Raw genomic sequence first — 20,111 nt, 5'->3', positions numbered from 1 at the left:
TCTGTGAGCATGCTGAACCAGCACCACCAAATGCAGGGTTTCCTGGTGGGTCAACACACCTCGACCTTGACTCCTCCCCCAAGTGCAAGCACCCACCTCTGAGCTCAGTTTTCATGTATTAGGAATTCTTCATTCGGAGGTGGCCGTGTTTTCTTTTCTGGGGTGGGTTATTTTAAGCCTATGTCAGATGCTGTCAGTCACCAGCCTAAGAGAACTGCTCGGACCCCTGGCTTCACTCTCGGTGTCCCACAAGGAACTTCACAAGCAGTCCACAGCCGTATTGGCATATGGCTATCACCACTCTGCTCCCCAGATGTCTTAGAATAATAAACTGGTAATTGAATGGCGAGTTCAGTGCTGCTGTTTGCAGAGAGCCATGACCGCTGAATGATTACCACAGCAGGCAGCGCTACAGAGGTGTTGAAAGAGTCTATTAGTCTGCTTAGTCTAAGGCAGTATGGAGTGTTAATGCAAGCTTTCTGCAAACAAATACCCTGTGCAGACAACACAAGAGGAGCAGCAACTGGGGGGGCCGTTTTCTCTGTGGGAGTTGTCATCAGAGAAGTGTCATGCTTGAACGTGTGAGAAATGCATAGAACTAGGTGACCAGGGCTGGAAATGCACACAGGGGAGTTGTCTTTGCACCCTGGTTGTAGCTCTTGTGATGAGGGAAAGGCAAGGCAAGAGGAAGACTGCTGCTGCTGGCTGCTAAGGAGTCACACCCATACTATAACATGAGGTACCTCTGAGACTCATTCCCTGAGACTTAAATCTTCTGTTAGATACTCAAGGGCACAGGTCATGCTCAGGAAAAGACAAGAATCACCACATTCAGAAGTCAGAGGAATAAGTAGGTCAAACCTACATTGACGTTCCCCACCAACACCCCTGTGGGATGCCCACTCAGGCCCCTGCCCCAGCAGCCGTGAGGCTCACAAAGCCATTTCTAGTAGGGGAGCTGCAAGGCCCAGCCCTGACAGCCACCCTTGCTCCACCAGGGCTGGCAGCATTGTGCGGTGCTTCTGTGAGCTGGTGGTTCACCGCTGGTCCTCAGGAGAGCAGAATGCTTTGAGCAGCTCCTGGTGGGACCCCAACACATGGCATGACAGAGAGGGACACAATTCATGGCCTACTCTCTCAGCAATCAACAATGCTAAAATAAGGTGTTTGCTGTTGATAGGATGTTATCAGGTTTGGTCATGGATGACTCTTGAGTAATCATGAGTTGGAAGGACCATGGCTTCCTTTGAACAGCCAGAACATCTGCCTATTGCAGTGAAAGTCTCCTGCCATGGAAAAATCCTTATAGATAACTGTCATGCTTCCACAAGTACCTAACCCTCAAGCAATATTTTGTAAAACATATTGGAAACATTTTGAAGAGTTTTAACTAACACTATGAGATGCATTACCATATGCAGGTTGATGCCTTGGAGTAGATTCTCTCTCCTCTCTCACCTCTTCATTTTTCTCATCAGGAGGCTGATCTGACATAATCCAAAAGTTTGGGATTGACCTTGTTTATGTTTATCAGCTCTCCTGTTACCAGGGCTCTGGAAAAGAGTTCAGGTCACCTTGCTCCCAGTTGTTTGACATGAAAGCAACAAGACACCAAATACCACTTTGAAAAAAGAGGCTTTAAAATAAAACCTTATAAATGAGAAAATAGCACCAAAGAATCCTTGGGGTCTGAAGGCAGAGATTCAGTGAAATTACACGTGTCATCTCAGGTTAAGATTTTAACTGGGAAGCACAGGTACTCAAGGAAATGGGAAATCTTGCTTTGTGAAACCTGGAGTCAAACTCTACCCGTTTCAGTCCAGCGTCCCTCTGTGCAGAGAAAGCTGTGTAACCAAAGTCCAAGACAGATTAGACAAAATCACAGCATATCCAACACCACCCCCACCCCCCCTTATTTCTCCTACCACTTCTCCTGGGCTTCTCAAGTGCCGTCCATGGGAGTCAGCAGAGAGATGCCAATTTGCACTGTATGAAAACCTGGCCGTTGAGATATAATGGAAAGGGAAATAAAGGTCAGTGCTGCCTGGTGACTTTCATGAGCTGGGGAAATTGCAGCTGACCCCTACCCCCAGGGCCAGCCACGCCAGCAGGGAGCCTGAGCAGCAAGCAGCCAGGTGGGATGCCTGGTGGTGGTGGTCCCTGCCTGAGGCTGGAGCTGCCTGCAAAGATGCAGCATCATCTCTACACTTCTTTGGAGGACAAACCAGCATGGGGGAATCTGATTTCCCAGGTCAAGGTGCTCAGACATTGCTCCTGAGCACTGAACCCTTCTCCTTTCCTTTTTTTCCCTTAGGATTAGAGGGAAAGGATGCCTTGGTGCAGCCTGCTGCAGAAGGCCCCATACAATGGGTGCCAAGGGCAGCAGGCATCTTGAAACATGACCAGCTTCCCCCAGGCTGGTGTATCTGCTGTGCCCCTCCAGGCACAGGCAACACACTGTGCTTCTACAACCAACCATCTGAAAATGCCACTACTACAATTAGAAGTGCCTCTCGCCTCTCCGACTGGAGTAATCCATTTCTGACCAAATGCAGCCACGTCCCTGCACTCAGGGGTTGTTTCTCCACAGCCAGTCCCCTCCGCCGCCGTCACCCTGCGTTACGGTCTGGCAGATCTGGAGGGCAGGATTTAACGCACTGCCTTGTGATTCTGCCTGCTGAGGATGTCCAGTGGCATAAGCTCATCATATGACTGCATGCTGTGCACATTGGGGTAACCATGTGGAAGAGCTAATTACAAGGCAGGAAATTAGAGCACAAGCTTGGAGGAAGCAATCTTTCAGCACGCAGCAAAGCCAATCACACAGTCTTTAGCAACTGTGCCTTAAGTAGCAAGAAAACTGGCTGCTGAAGGAGGACCTGGGTTAAATATCTCTCTTCCTCACTCTGTTTCCTCTCACCTTCTGCTGTTGCTATAGCACAGCTCAGTGGAAGTCTAAGCAATGTTGTCCAAGAGAGACGGAAGCCTCCCTTCATTAACAGTTCAGCAGGACACTTAAGCCTGTGCTTAAATTTAGGCATATGGATAATCTTACTGATTTCAGCAGGATGGCTTGCATGCTTTTTATTAGGCGCATGAAGGAGAACCTTGCTGAGTCAGAGCCAGAAGGTTCATACTTTCTCCAAGATCAAAGGCAGCACACCAGCTCCTGCAGCAGAACTCACGCGGCTGCAGTTTATTCACTTTACACTGACTACATTTGAGTGGGATGAAGTACAGTCCGCAAGCCAAATTAAGCTCTCTCCCTCTTGTGCTTTGTTGTGATTTTTTTCTTTTTGAGCATGTCAGCAGAACAAGTTGATTTTTGACAGTGCAGAGATTTGCAGGTGAAGCACTGGGATTGTTTGCAAGTTGCTGTTGCACTAAAATACAGAAAAGAAAATCTGCAACACAGCTAAGTAAAATGTTAAGTGAGTTATAATAATGTTTTCATTGGCACCAAGACAACTCTGTCCCCCCACCGCCCCAAGATTTAGCAAGATGGAGGAACTAACTGCCAGACAGAAATTCCTTTTGCCTCGGGAATCTGCATTTACCACTACTCTTTGCTTTGAAATCTCTACACCAGCAGGACAGAGCAGTAAGTGTCTTTGAAATATCTACGTCCCAGGCCTACCCCTCCCCATCCAAATTATCACCAAAGCAAAGGGTGCAAGCATCACCCTCCCTAGCTGATAGGGAAGCTCTGGTAATAACAACACAGTCATGTGAAAATAGGCTTGAGCATAGATGGCTGTAAATAATAAAATAATAAAAGCTTACTTTTGGCCTGCTAACTTTGCAAACACCACTGTAGGTCAAGAGGTGAAAACATGGAGAGCTGTCAGATCACATAGGGATCAAGCTGTGACTTGAGAGGATCAAAGCACTCACAGCCTGCTGCCTACTGCTGAGCTGGGCAGCAAATACGCACAGCGCGACTCAACAGCACAAATCTCTAGGAAAGGCAGAGTTAACAACTACAGCCAGTGCATGGGCAAGATCTGATGTCCCAGGAGCCATACAAGGAATATGAAAGCTGAGAGCTGTTGCAAGGACAGAGGCAGCACTTGAGAAGTGATCCATTGGTCTCCAGCATGAGCTGGGTGGCTATATCCAGACCATACCTCTGGAGACTAAAGAACAAGAGTCAACTGAAGACAGTAAAACAGCTAGTGACACAGATCCACTCTGTGAAGTGCGCTGACAGCACTCACACATGCAGAAATGCATGCCTATATACGCACATATGTATCAATCTTCATATTAAATTCTCATGCTTTTTGGTACAGGTTGAAAAATAGACACTAGTTGGGCACAACTGACATGCCAGAACATTTATGAGACATAAAAGATGGTCTTGCTCAGAAATGTGATTAATGAAGAAATCCCTGTGGGCTTCTTGCCATCTCAGCAATTCCCAGTTAAATTGCTTTATTTAACACGCACCAGCCTTTGCATCAGGTTTTCTTAAAATGTGTACTGCAGAGTGAAACTCGAATGCAGAAGCCGAACTATTTCCAATGAGTGTGCCATCTATTCAGCAACCAAAAGCCTCAAATGCTTCAAACCAGACCCAAGATCACTGTCAGCTGAAGACAGCAGATTCAGATTAATACTGTGAGAGCATGAACTGGAGCAGACCATGGGCTTATGTCAGTGCTTGCTTGCTCACTCCACCGCTGGTGCCAGAAGCATTGCAGAATCCAGCTAATCCCTAAACATAACCAGAAGTAAAAGCCACAAGACATATTTTGGACGAACTATCAACAAGGATCAGGTTTGTCAAGTAAAACGTTGTTACACTGGAAGGTCACTTTTTCAGTGCTATTTCACTGTAACTTTTATCACCCTTGTTCACACAGATCAATCCAATAACCAGAACCAGGGAAAGTTTTCCACTAACGCACCCATAAATGTATCTTTCCTCTGAAGCAATGGAAAACTTTTAAGGCACTTAGATGCCATGATGATGAGCATGGCATTAAAAAATGTAGATAGATAAGATAAGGCAGGGGATTGTCTGGCAGGAGTCGGCAGCTGTAATTTGACATGATGATAATTTCCCTTGTGAATGCTGGGATAGGGGCAATGTGGCTCTCACATCTTCCATTAGCAGGGCAACAAATACAAAATATTCCTCTAAAACAGTCCTGTAAAAATCACCCTGTGTCTCTAGCTGATGTCTAGAGCCACTGAGAGTCAAATACTCCACTCTTAAATGGGAGGCTGAGGAGCGAAAGGGACAGCATCAAGTGTTAACAGCTCATGCGAGCTCAGACACTATGTGAAAGCGAGATCAGTGCTTGGATTAGGACACTGTGGTAAAAACACAGCACTAAGGAAGATACAAGATCATTAAGCACAAATGTCACAGAGAGGTAAAGCAAAAATGAATTTTGCTTGTATATAATCTTCCTTACCTCTAGCTCTAAAGACTCAGAGGAAAGAAAAATCCTTGTAAAGTCATCTCTTGCAGTCTCCTACATCAGAGGAACATTGTGCTGCGAGGACCACGAGGTGACACCAACAAATGGGAATAAAGCACAAGTGCCCGGAAAGTAAGGCAACGCTTTTAAGAGACACTTGGAAGAAACACCATTTCCCACCTTGCATATCACATACATTCCTTGAAACAGCCTTCTACTTCTGTGCAGCGCATAGCTGGGTTGAGATAAATTTCACCATTTAAAAGTGCACACATGCTTTAAATGATTTTTAATAATTCTAGCAGAGCTAGATTTTTTTTTACTCCCAGGCATAATGCCCAGCAGTCCATTCAAGTTTAGTCAGCCATGAGCAACAGAGCATATTTGGATAAGCTATAGAGGCCTTATTACAATTTGCTATTATTGTAATTAATAAATGATTCTATGAACATCACTGCAAATTGCTACACCCTCCCCTGATTCATACACAATCCTTTTTCCATGTATTGCAGAAAACACAAACTCATTTTTTTTCTGCAGGGTTTCTTTACTCACCGAAGGAGCAGCACCTCTGCACTCACAGCCAGGATCCATGCAGGAATGCAGTTCAGGCAACTAAAACCAGGATACACTCATCCCTCAGTATCAAAGTTTGAGTATAAAGGAATAACCTTCCTACAGCTAATGCAGACAGAACAAGAAATATATTTCTATTTTGTCTTTTCTATGTAACTGCTGGGGAAAGCATTTTCTATATAAAAAAAAAGTTTACAAAAAGATAACAGGGTGGTTTTGTTTTAAAGGTCTTGAACAAATTTCAGGTGCTATTCCTAGAGCTCAATCACCCCGGGTTAACTGTGAGCTCTGTCCTCCATGTTATCTTACCATTACACATGCGAACATGCACACATCGTAAGTCCTGTCAGCTCTGTAGCCGTTAATAATTTTCCCCAGTTTTTTCTCCGTTGCTTGCTTTTGGGGTATGAGGAAGACTCCTGTTCCCCTGCAGCAGTGAGCATTTGTGCTCATTTCTGTGGTGCCATCATAACACGACGGTGTTTTACAGTCTCCTGCAGCCCCACTGAGCCACGGAAATGGAGAATGGGGAAGTACCCATCATCCTGATATCCAGGGAAGTACCCGTGGTGCTCCAACCACGCTTCACCCAGTGTCTGCACCCATCCCTCCTTCCCAAGCATCCGTACACATAGAGTTAAATAGCGAAAAGTGTGTCAAGCTGAAGGGTCTGTAAATAAAATTATGCCATAGAACCCCCCCGGCTGGCATCAGCATCCTAGCGCACAACAGTAGATGCTGTTCGAAGCTCCAAATTAATTTCTGCAATATAAATGCAGATATAAAATAAAACCCCTTCCATTACATAACTGAGGCAGAGTTTACAGTAGAAGCAGACCAGAATATAACAAGAAAGCGGCTAGAGATTTTATTTATTTGCATGCATACATACCTATATACGTATTTATGTAAACATTTTACATTAGCAAGAGGTTTTACTATGGAAAAAAAATATCCTATCTTACTGGGGTAGAAAGGTCAAGGTATTTTAAATTAATTTTTCCGCAATTTGTGTCTGACAGAAACTGATGCTGTCTAGGTAAGTACTGCTATCTTGGGATGAGCTCAGGGCCAGCAAAACAAGGTGATAAGGAAGGGACATCATCTCAAAACCAATAAATCTCCTTCCCAGATGGCATTCTTATCTAAGAGTGCCAAAAGAAGCTAGACAGGAAATTTGTGGACCTATATCACGGTAAACTCATTAAGAGTAAGTGAGTTTCTGAAAGACTGAAAGCAAGTTAATCTGGTGCTGCTGATTAAAAAAGGACCTCAGCACTTCAGCTCCATCAGCCTAATGTTTACAATGTATAAAATCATTTAACCCACCAGAGCATCGGTCCTGCAAATATCTATGAAGGAGATAACATAACTAGCTTGCATTTTAAAGAGGTCCCCAAACGATGTGCTAAAACCAATGAGTGCAGCAGCGTGAGCATCAGAGGCTTCCCTGGACAGACTGAGGGGGTTCCTGCTCAGAGGATTTCTGAATAACCCCCAAGTTCAGTTTTAAGGGAAAACTATGAAAGCATGGGGGGAGGTGGGGGAGCATTAAAGCACAGGAACTTTTCTCTAAAGCAGCCTAGTCCTTCTGCTGTGTTTCAAGAGATGGGTTCTGGAGCGGACACTGTCTCACTCATAAAAATGGACCAAAATGACACCAGGAATCCACGCAGGACAGAAGATCCCTGGTGCAGCCAACTGTGGCCAGGATGTCCGTCTGTCCCAGGCCAGTGGGGAGGGAGGTAACCGCCCAGGCACATGATGAGGTACCTGCTTCTGTCTGGGAACACAAGGGAAGTTTTGAATAGTTTGGCCCCAGCTATCTCCACCTGGGTTTTGCAGCTGTGAAGATGGCATGGTAAAACCACCCTGCCTCCCAAGAGGGTTAACACAACAAGATACTCCAAGCATTCAACTGCTATTGTAATAGGATCAACCAAAACCAGCTCTGAGCCTCCCCAGTCCCACAGGCAGCTGCAGCCCAGGTCTGCAGAAGCAAAGAAATGCTTTGACTGCATCACATCCATGCACCAGATATCTGTTTTCAGCTAGGCCAGCTTTTGGACCAGCTTTGGCTCTGAAATTGGTCACACTAGAGGACGCTCATCACCCTGCTCTCATCTCACCGCTCAGCTGTGGGCTCTCCTCAGATCAAACAGCATCAGTTCTCAAGACAGGGCTAGTCAGACCACCAAAGTTAGAGACAACCACACGGCAGCCACAGGTTGTACCACCGAAACAGATCAGACACTAGGAACTCACTCTTTGATTCTCACAGAAACGTAACAAACAGTTTTTAAATTTACTGGTATTATCATTGGACAGATTCAAGCATTCATGGTAACCACCTATCAAATTTGAAGTACTGATTTTCCTTAGAAGTAAAAGAGGGTAAGCAAATGTTTACTCTGCTATAGTTTTTGAAGACGATAAAAGACTTTTCCATGTACTTTTGCAATCGTAGCCATAAAGTATTTGTACAAGAAGGAACATATTGTTGGCAGAGGAAGCATATTTTGTTCTTAAAACTAATATTTAACTAATGCTCAGAAATGCATTTATGTAATCTGTGCTCGGTTACAGTGATGTATTAATAATGAAATTGTAGCTCTCCAAGAAAGTAATGAACATTAACAATGGAAGCGGAATCAGAATCCTATAATGCAAGAAATACTGCTTGGTCAGCTGGACACAGAAGGTGCATCAGTGATTTGAGTAAGAACATGAAAGGACCATAATGATAATGACTCTCATTGCATTTGCATAGTTAGTGCCTTTCAGCCAGAGAGTGCTCTCTGGACCTTACAAACTGCCAGGCCAGGAGGTGCCAAGTTGTTGCACAAGGATGCTAAGCACCCCCAGCTTTTGAGGGACCTCTCTAGCAAGTTAGTTGGGTAGGTTCTGTAAGGTTCATCTTTGGGACATAACAGCAAATCTTCCTCCCAAAAAGCACTAGTCCTTTTGGCTCCTGCGAAACACCCTCACCATAGACAGGCTCAGTCCTATGCCAGGTCTGAGCCGCTGTCCTGGATGTACAGGCTTGTTACTACCTCTTTGATGCTGACCCATTCAGGGAGAAGAGAGGTATTTTTTTATTTAGAAGCCTGTTCTTGTACATTGCTCCCACCAGCACATTCATGGTGGGAACCACAGAGATCTTTCCATTGTGCCCCTGCTCCAGGATGACCATAGGGTCAAGGGCTGCACTCCCACTGGGATGTGCCATGGTATTCCTTCAGGCTCCTGGTCCCCTCGTCATCCAGACTGATAATTCTTCAGATGATGCAGCAGCTCTGGCTTCTGGGGTATGCCTAGATTTCCTTACTGTAAAAAACAGGATGGAGAGGGGATCCTCGTTCCGACATAAGTCTAGCTGCAGCCACTATATACCTCCAAGCATAGCAGTACTTGGTAGCCTAAAGGCAATCAATGTGAATCACGTTTATAACAATTTAGACATAAATGCAGAAATTAATTTTTTAAAAAACCCTATAAAGTCTTCTGTGCCCAGTTGTAATGCTGCATGTAGCCTCAGAGACCAAGGAGCTCTTTAGTGTCTGATAGAGAAGACTGAAAGTGTTGTTAGCCAAATGAAGGTAGGTTGGAATTGCATCCTGCCCCAGTTTACTTGAAGGCAATATGAGCTCATTAATAACTATAGTTCAAGAAACATCAATATTTCTATCAACTGCTACTGGCCTAGAACTGAAATCATGAAACCCAAATATAGATATTTCTAATTTTCTGCTGCAAGAAGTAAGTGGACTTTCTATGTCACAGATCGCCAACCAGCAGAGGCACCTTTAAAATCAGTAGTGCTAAATGAATCTTCCCATGCTACACGTGGTGTCTTGAAGACAGTTTTCTGGTAGTCTGGAGCTTGCTGAAGGTTGGGGTTTCCCCCCTGCAAACAGATCTCAATCTTCTTTGATTTTCCATGCACAAGTGGCCAGGCTGAATGAGCAGATCTGTTATCAGCTGCAAGGAGTCTGGGCTTACAGCTGTTGACTGATAACTCTCTGCAAAACCCCCACCCAGTGTACCAGGTCTTTCTTCCTTTTGCTTATCCCCCTCAGAGATTCCAGCCTGGAGTTTTGCTTGAAGGAGCACCTACCCTGGTGCTCACTCCTCTCAGCGGCTTCCCATGCCTGTGCAACAGACCCAGTGTTTGAAAATATACCAAGCACTGGGCTGCAGCACTGGATTTGGCCAGATGAATACACAGAAGAGTTTTGTGTCCTAGCAAAAAAATGACGATAAGTAATTTGCTGGCAAACAATATCCATGATTTTGATTCTTATGCCTTTTTTAGCAAGAACAGTGGGTACATGCAACTAATAAAGCAAATAAGAATACAGCTTACACTGCTAATATCTCTAGAAGAGCAGTGTGTTTTAGATGTACAGCCCATGGCTTCTCTGAAACAACACATCACCTTGGTGGTTTGATTTCCCAGATTCAAAAGTCAGTATTTCCAGTACAAAGAGCAACGGAGCGATTCTCTGGGAGAAAGTACAGTGGTAGGAAGCATCTTGCACACACGCACAAAACCAAACCATTTGTTTTGTGTCAAGGGAATAATTGTCAGCTGAGACCCTAGAGATGGTAAATTGAATTGTCTGTTCTGCATATACCAATGTGAGCTCAATGGTATGTCAAATAATGCCCTGAGATGATGTGAGGTTGAAAAGCAAGCTGTTAACAAGGAGAGGGGCTGAGGGTGCTTTTCCATTTGGAACATGCTTTTTCATTTTCCTTCCAGACTTGGAGGATTAGGGTGATAAAGGGATAGGATTTGCTAGGAGTATTTTAGCTGACTAATGCATGGAAACAATGCAGATTTCTCACATCCTGTTTGCAGATTAATCACCAAGGCTTCTTTTTTTTTTTTATTTGCCTAGGGGTGGGAACTGTGCTGGTAAAGAAAATTATATGAAATATTTTCTCAGAACTGAAGTTACCTTCATAAACTTTATACTCAATTTTTACACAGAAGAAGCGTAAATCCTCAACTGGCTTTTGGCATACTTGAAAACTTGATATTTCAATGCAACCATTTTACCTCCCTCTATTAGTAATCAAAACACAGTAAAAACTGATGTTGTGCAATTTTGCAGCCTATCTTTTCTTCTAGACAGACAGAAAATCTTAGGATGACCATGCATATATCTCACAATATTTGTTTGAAAACAAGAAACGAAGGTGGTAAGCCTAGGGAATGATGACATGTTAAACAAGTTTAAATGAAATATTATGGGTAGAGGATTTCCACGATAAGAAATAATTTGGTCCTGGTCTTACTGAATCCAGTAAAAGTTTCATAAGATTCAGTAGGAATGGAAGAACTACCTTAGCTGTTCCCCTGAATATATTTGATTGTCTTTGATCAGTGGATTAGAGCTGATGATTTGCATTTTGTTTCTCCTTGGTTTCAGGTACCAGCTCTGAAGCACAAGGACACTGCTGCTGTGTTGAAGATGGCAATTATTTTCTTCATAAGGAATAAACCCACACTGATAGTCCAACATGAAAATGTGGTCAATTTTGTATAAACCTATTCAGCTCTGCCACATGCTGCTGCAGAGACAAGGCAGGGTGAGCAGGGACCCAGCATGTGGCAGGCACAGGCTGGGAAACAGGGACACTCACTTCCCAAGCTGTAGCCAGGGCTTCTCACCACCCACTCTCTGTTGTGCTGCTCTGAAGATCACACCTCGAGGAAAGCTTCCCTGCTGGTTTAGAAGCATTTCTTGGGCTTCTCTCCCACCATAAAACCGTGACTGGCTTGTCAGGAGGGTAGGCAACCAGAGACAGAGGAATGAGAGCCTCAGACCACCTACCCCAGGATCATCAACGCTGAAACAATCCAGGGAGACACATGCTGCTGAGACCCTACGCAGGCACTGATATTTGAGAAAGTTTTCTGGTTTATAGTGTTCATTCCCATGCTGGAGCTCAGCCAACGGCCATCATGCCTGAGGCCTTTTCTTCTAGCCAGGTGTTCATTCCACAGTTCTCCTGTGCTCCAAGAGCTGCCTAGTTTAGGTTGACAACGCTGACTGTGCATTTCCTTTATATGTAAGACTTTCCACTCCAGCAATATTTACATCATTATCTTCTTGCTTTTCCATTTACAACCCTCTGCTTAATTCTTTCACAGCATCAGCAAGGCATTGACATCCAGAGCTTTGCAAAGGAAAGGCCTCTCGTGATCCATCTGTCTCTTGGGCACCGTCCTGCTCCACTTGAGCTCAATGGGGCCTTTACTGGTAACATCAGCAAGAGACTACCAGACAGCCTCAGACTGCAAGTGTTTAACACATCACAGCCCAGAGGGCAGCTTCTCTTAGTTCGCTCTTAAGCCAGTGATGATTTTTATGAACAAAAAACATTCCTTCTGCAAAGCAGAGGCTGCTCCCAGTTTCCCCTATTGCATTCAGATTTGTGAGAACTTCCCAGCTGCCCACCACCAATGCTACAAGTAATGTCCATTTGGGGGTGGTCACTGGACACCAGGTAACACATACTCAAAGAGCAGGAAGGATACTTGTTTTAACTCTCCTGTAACCCTTGTCCCTCACTAAAAGCGCCATGGCAAATGCACCCATTGGGCTACACTCAAGCCAGAAGCAACATCAGAGGTACCAAGTGAGCACTGCTAGGGAATAAGATATCCATTAAGTTCAACCTCACATTGCTACAGTTAGATATCATTTATGATGGACCTAAAAGCAGTTCCCCTTGTCTTGCTCTAGTTCATATGCAAGGCCTGTTTCCATCTTGCCTTGACCATTGTTTAATGGATTCAATCTTTGCAAAGTAACTTTTACATATAAATGAAAACATATGGGGCCAGGAAGTCAAACCCCTCGGCTTTATCTGCTCTTAGGATATCTTTTCTTCATGACTCAAATTCTCCAAACCCCTCCCTAGTCTCTCCTATCCATGTATCTTGCAGGTGCTGCCTAATGACAGCTGGAGAGCCTTCACAGGCATTTTTCACAGCCATGGTCAGCACTGCTCCTAAACTTTTCCAGAGGGGACTGCTGATGAGGCTGCAAGTCCTCTCCAGGATGACCAAGAAACACAATAAACCCGTTTTTATCCTCCAGCCCTTAAGAACCTCTTTGATAAGAGCCCAAGCACAGGGAGGTCTGCAGTCCTTGAGGAAGCCTTAAAAGCTTCAGCCTGAGAAAGTCTAAGAAAGCAGTGTTTCTGAAGGGAAGTGCAAGCACGTAGCTGGCTGATGCATCTTTAGGGCCTTTGTGGCATCACTGCCCCCAAAAAAAGAGAACCCACAGATCACTCAGCATTTCCATTCCTCACAAACTCTGGTATTTTGAGAGTGTTTTCTTCCTCTGGTGTGAAAACTAACCACTTTGACATACTATGTCAAAGGAAGAGACTGCTTATTTTTCATCTAAGGAACATTCCAGTTTGATTTCCCCACAATAGAGTATCCTGCCACAACTCCTGGAGCTCCCAGACCCCTCAGAAAATCCTGAGACTCCCCAGCTGCCTGCACATGATCCCCCCCAAGTCAGAGGGGATTCATATCAGTCCCTGCCCCAGAGCAAGCACCCCACAACCAAGCCTCTCCATCCCTTAGTGGGAACAGAGGTCTTGAAGTGCAGTTTGCCTGATCTAGACAGTCCACAGCAGTTTTGTTATGGTGAATAGTCCTGCCCAAAGAATAGAGGGGCCTGTGGCTTTCTGACCTCCCAGAGAGATGTTCATGGCCTCGTGATTCAGGGCCACAGAAGGTAAGTTCTGCTTATGGGATGTCTCTGCTCCACCCCAAACAGGATCAGTGCCCAAGGGCTCATCATTTCCTAGAGTAATAGAAAACAGGATCTTAAAGCTGCTTGCCCAGGAGAACAAACTTTCTTCCTTGGGAAGCACAGGCTACATTTCTGGTTCAGTCCTCATTGACATGTAAAAGAACTTAGAAGGCATCTCTGTATTTCTCCCTTACTGCCTCAAGGCTCTCTCAGCAGCAGCGGATTCATCCCACAGAGGTGCACTCGTAGCACAGCTACCATCTCTCAGGGCTGCTTTCGGCCACGCTTGTACCCCACTGACACTAGCAAGGAGGTAATAACTTTCTTTACAGTAGCAGGTTAGACAGTGAGAAACCTTAGTGACTGTTAAAGGTACATTGGGGCAGGGGGAATTTAGCCTGTGCCCAACCACCCAGTGCATTAAGACTTAAGTGAGGCTGTCAGGCACATATTATTTTAATTCTGGGGAAATTAGGAAACTTTTCAGCAGGCCATTTCATGACTCATTTGAGGGCCACTTTTTAATCTTATTTTTGACAGCAGTGGCAGGAGAGAGAGATCAAGTACCAGCCTCCTGTTAGCAGAAGCAAAGACCGTGTGTCCTATTTCCCAAACATAGCATTGAACTTTCCCCCTAGACCTCCATGGTTCAGTCAAATGGAATAAACAAATAAGGATCTTTTAGCTGACTAACTGGAAAGTATTTTTCCTCTTAATAAAAATATGCTGAGCAAGTACTGGGGAGAAAGGAGGAGTCTTTCCAGAGCAAACCCTATGCACTTATTTCATCTTTTGTTTGACAGAGACAGGCAATTTAAAAGAGCCCCATTGCAGAGCAGCATACAACACAGGAGCTTCATCCTCAGCCTGTCGTTGATCTCAGCTGTCTATCCTTGAAACTTTGTCATCAGTCATGGTGACCACGTCACAGGAGTAAACATCAGTAGACTTGGCTCAACCTTCGTCCTGCCTCATGACCTGCTCTACACTAATGTTTTCCTACTGTTAATTCAATTATCTTATTCTTCATGCCAGGTAAGGTGTATTACTACATGCTCAGAGTACTAACCTTACAGTGTCTACAAATCCAATGAGACTTTGCTAGAGGATGCCAACTGCTTTCGAGAGCCAAGAACTCACAGAGGAACACTTTAGTATCAAACAACACAAAGACCAAGGTTACATTTACTTAAGTACTGGGTAATAAATGGTTTTAGGCAGGGAGGAGGGGTTGGGAAGACACTGTTCTTGCACGTGGCACCAAGTCACACATCTCCCAGCGCAGATAGGCTGCAAAGCAGCAAGGATTGTTGTGCTCCAACAAAGAGCACCCCGACTCCTGCACCATGCTGAGCACACACTTTGCAAACCCCAGAGAGCTTTATATGTGCCTTACACATAGAAGCATACTGACATGCTTTTTGCTATTGTTTTTATGATGTCACATCACTCTCACAAACACTTGACATTTTACTGTGGATCTGGCTGAAATCAGTGTCTTCACAGACGTGCCATATGCAGCAAGCAACCTCTGCTACAACTCTGCCACATAAAAAGCAAAGCTATTTAAAAGATGCATGGAATAAAGCCTTGCAAGTGTACTGGTCCTCATTACAGCTTTAGAAGGAAGAAAGATGCTTCAGATACCACTGATTTCTTGATGAAAGAGCTAACAGGCTGCAGGAAAACATCACCTCAGCAGTGCTTGATCCTTTTAAGTTAAATGCCTAGTACCTACTTGTAGGCACAAACTCAAAGGAGAAGAACCTGATATATTCAAAAATAAGAACAGTTCTCTAGTTAAATCACAACAATATCCAAAAAATGAAAACAAACTTCAAAGGAAGGAAGGAAAAAACAGCCCAGAAGTAAATATGTTCTGTGAAAATTACCACAAAATGCCAAGTTATATCTCACAAAGCACTAACCAGAAGTCTTTAAACCTTCAGACGCCAGCTTATCCAACACACTACTCTGCTTTTCTCAACCCAGGATATGTGAGGATATTTAAGGAATGCAACCCAGATGTTTATGCTTTTTTCAAATTTAAGCCTTTCTGAAACACTACACTGGTGAGATGAGTAGAGTTTTTCAGCCACCAGACACACCAGTCTTAATTACAAAGCAGATAGGCTTGACCGGCTGAGCTGGGAAAAGCAGGGAACAACCACTTGTGCTATCAAATACTGAAATAGAAGATCCAGCAGGTAGTTGTACTTGACAATATATTTTCTTTTATGCTTAACTTTTAAATTGGATCGCAGTCCTCCATCTTCCCATCCAGGGAAAATCTTGTTCCCAAGTTAATTTCAGTTATATAACTTCTGCTGCAACTCCTGTCTTGCGTGGCCCACAGCAGAACCACAATATACATTAGCTATTTGAACAAGCTTGTTGCCAGAGGACTGCCAAGAAGGTGGTTAATCTGAAATTCAAATTCCAACACATTGCCTGGGTCTGACTTGTTTCCGGGCTCACAGATGTGGACAAGCCAAAAAAAGAAAGAGCCAGTGAAAATAATTACTGTTATTATTTCTTGGCAACCACTTTCCCATGTAGATCATTTGGTATATTTTTGTATTTTACATGTCTGCAGATAGCTTTAAAGGTATTACTGGTGTTTGGACATGTGGAAGTAAACCAGATGCCTTGGCTTCACACCAACTTCAGGTTTTTCCCCAGATTGCCCATTTCTAGTAAAGGTTGTGACCAAAAGGATGTTGGTGATCTTACTGTGACAAGCACAAGAGAAGTGGACTACACTCTGAAATATAGAAACTCCTTTAGGGCAATGTTCTCCACTGGTTAAACCTGTCTAGCAGTTCACTTCAGTGCTGCTTTTGATCCATTTCTCTGTCAAGATTGAACCATGGGCACAGGAACAAGAATATCTCTGAGCACAGACTCTCCCCTTTTTCCTTCATCTTTCAGAGGCTCCACTCCAGCACAGTCCTTCTGGATGGTGGCATGTTAGAGCCAGCTCCCCTCCAGAACCCAGTCACTGCCTTCCCTCCCAGTGCACAGGGAAAGGCAGACACAGTATGGCTGAGCACGTACAGCTTTGGACTGGGAGTCCAGAACCTCCTTTTTTAATGTTAAATTGACCTTGCAGCTATTGAGCGCCACAGATGCCCACACTGCTGCTCTATCCTGCAGCTTTCCTTCCTGCCTTCCATCTGTGCCCTCTACTCCTCAAAAAAAAAAAAAAACCTATCGAGGGATCACAGTTTCTGCTAGAAGCTCTAGATGCTCTGGCAATGTAAAAAAATTAGTAAACCACAGGAAAAGTTCAGGATTTTTACTCGATTACCTCTGTTGCTGCCCTTTGGGGAAGGAAAGCCCTATCCCGCTAGGCTGGTAATCTACAGCAAGGTAACGTGATCACTCAGGATACAAAGTCCTAGCACATGTAGTTACTGCATGGGGCTTTTTTGCAAAGGCTAAACCCACACTATTTTTTCTTTTTCATAACGATCACTGTAATAAGAGCACAGCTCAGAAAATACTGAATTGGCATTTCTAAAGCCTCTTGGCTGTCTCATTTTGCTCTAGAAGAGCTATCTTCTTGGCACTGTCCTACAAAAATAGTATGTGTTACATCACACACTAATAGCCAGAAGAGCAACATTTATACTACTTTATATGAATGAGACATGAAGAAAAATAAAGTGTCTTATGGATAACTCAACAAGCTATTCATCTAACTGGGCCTTAATTTATTTGATCTATAATAACAAAATATTTCCTCCTTTAATTTCATTCTTTAAATTCACCAGATGACATGAGAATATTGTAAGCAGATATTCTGCACTAGAAACCACATTCCAGTGGTATTGAGAAATCACTTTCTTGTGGTGGAACTAGAAGCCTGCTTTTGGAGATGCAAGGATTTCTTTTTTCTCTGCAACAGTTTTCAGCGTGGTTGAGATGTAGCGTACACTACGGAACAGACCTTATTTTGGATGCCGATGAATCTCGTGGGTAGTAAATCTTTTTTCTTAAGCAATTAAATTTCTGGCTTTAATCTTTCATTCTCTTGATAGAAGTGGTTTCCTGGATCAGGCTGAAAGCCAGAAAATAATCTGCAAAACAAAGGTTCCCCCCAGCTCTAAACTACATTTAATATTTCTCTTTCACTGCAATCATCCCTGCTGTTTTCTTTTTACATCTTATTTCTTTCTTCGCTGCATTGTAAGAGATCAACTCTCACAGCTGGGGAAAAGTGAGCAAGTTTCAGGGCATGCCATCTTAAGAGACCTGAAGCATCTGTACACCCCAAATTTTGCCCTTTCTATTATTCATCAGGGAAAGTGCTAAAGCTGGAAGAGACATTCACAGCCCTCATGACTTGCTCTTGCCTTCAGAATCTCAATTACAACAACATTAATCTAGAAGTCCACGTCCATCACTACTTCCCCTGTCTGTCTCTCCTTTTATTTCCTGCGGGAGAAACTCACTGAATGCTGGCATACCAGGTAATCCCTTCTATCTGTAAATGAAAAATTATTAAAAACCTCAAAGATAATAGTAACTTTATGAACTAGAGGGTCTCAGGACCTTAAGCATTGGTTCAGTAAGACACCATTGCTTCCTATTAAGCCTACACTTCCTGCTCTGTGGCTACATTTCAGGAAGCCACGCCAGCAGATATAGACATATGCATTACCAGTGGTCTTGCCTCTTCCAGGAAGGGCTCTTTCCATTAGGAGCTGACAGACATTACCCCAGGCCATATTTCAAAGTAACACAGGAGACTAGATTGGATTGAGACACCCATCAAACTGCAGACCTGAACCCTCCTGCCAGACAGTTTGTGTGTCAAGTAGTACATTCCCCAACAGTCTGGGCACCTCCACATATCAACATGTTAAAGACTTGTCCTTTCTGATTATGGGTATTGACTGTTAGCTGGATAGCTTCAGAAACAGTAATGAGGTTTTAATGCAGCTCTTCAAAGTACTCAAATTCTCTACTGGAAGTTTAAAAGGAATATTACACACACCCCAATATAAAATACATTACATATTCCAACAATGTCTAGCACAAAATAACTACTCCTTTCTTAATTAAGAGTTCTCCTTCCATTATAGTTTTAGAAATGTCTAGAAGATTATGGGACTTGGCATTTGGAAACAAGTTTTCATTAAAAACACCACTTGTGAGATACAACTGCCCTCAGGCTGCATTGCCATTCTCAGTTTTCCAGACTTCGGTATGTGGCTTCTACCCTTAATACAGTTGTTTTTCTTTTTTTTCAGGTCTGATCAAGTGAGCTGCTGATCTGTCCTTTTTCCTTCTGCTTCCATAGTACAATAAACTCAGTGTGATTTGTGGGTGTTCAGCACTTAAGCCTGATCCCACAGACCTTTAAGCTCTTGTTTGAACGTTTAAGGCTCAGGATGTTAAAGCAAGATGCCCAGGATTACTCAGTCCATACAAACTACCTGCATTTCCTCTTTATGGCCCCTTGCTCATCTGCACAAAATATGAGACCATATTCCAACCCATATCATAGAAGGACAAGATCAGCAGTCCTGCACCCTCTGTGGGCTAACAAAAATCCTACAACATATTCGAAACAGTTTTAGACAAAAGTCTACAGCTCTGATGTTCTTTCTAGACTCTCCAGCACCAGTTACTGCTTCAATGTCTTGCTCTTCCATGCATCAATTAATGCAAAATATTTTCATAAATGAAACAACTAGGAAGATGCTGAAGCCATTTCCTAAATCAGAGCCAGAGGATATAATGTTTAAAGTCAGTGAAGGTACCTGTTAGCACTGTTGACTGGATATGTTATTGAAGGAGGTGACAGGATTAGATCAGTAGCCTTAATGTCAGGAGGAACAACCGATTGACTTCAAAAAGCTCAGCCACTAACAGAAGATAATTGTTGATTTCCTTAATGATTTCAGGAAAGTAAATAGCCATTTTGAGTTCTCTAGGATCTGAGAAAGTGAGCAAGCACCTGTCTGTAGCCATTGCGCAGACAAACTCTTCGTCCAAGACACGCACCACCTTTCACATTGCTATGCTTCTACAAACAGGAGCCAGAGGCATGATGTGATACTGGAGTTATCATTTGCTTGACACAGGAGATGCCAAGAGGACAGGCAGAACTGCAGACCACGTGTGTTTTAAGGGAAGGATGGCTCAAAAGAGGTCAAAAAAGTAATTGGGCAGTAATACAATTGTGTGAGATTATATTAAAGCCTACAGTTATTCATTTTATTACATTTTATTGTAAGCTACTGAACCGACAATCTATCTAGGTTGAAGTTGATTCGGTTAAGTTTAGAAATACACAGAAAATGAACATTTC

The sequence above is a fragment of the Phalacrocorax aristotelis genome, chromosome 2, assembly GCF_949628215.1.
Source record: "Phalacrocorax aristotelis chromosome 2, bGulAri2.1, whole genome shotgun sequence".
Lineage (NCBI taxonomy): Eukaryota > Metazoa > Chordata > Aves > Suliformes > Phalacrocoracidae > Phalacrocorax > Phalacrocorax aristotelis.
The sequence above is the reverse complement of the archived record's forward strand: the minus strand, read 5'-3'. Positions refer to the sequence as shown.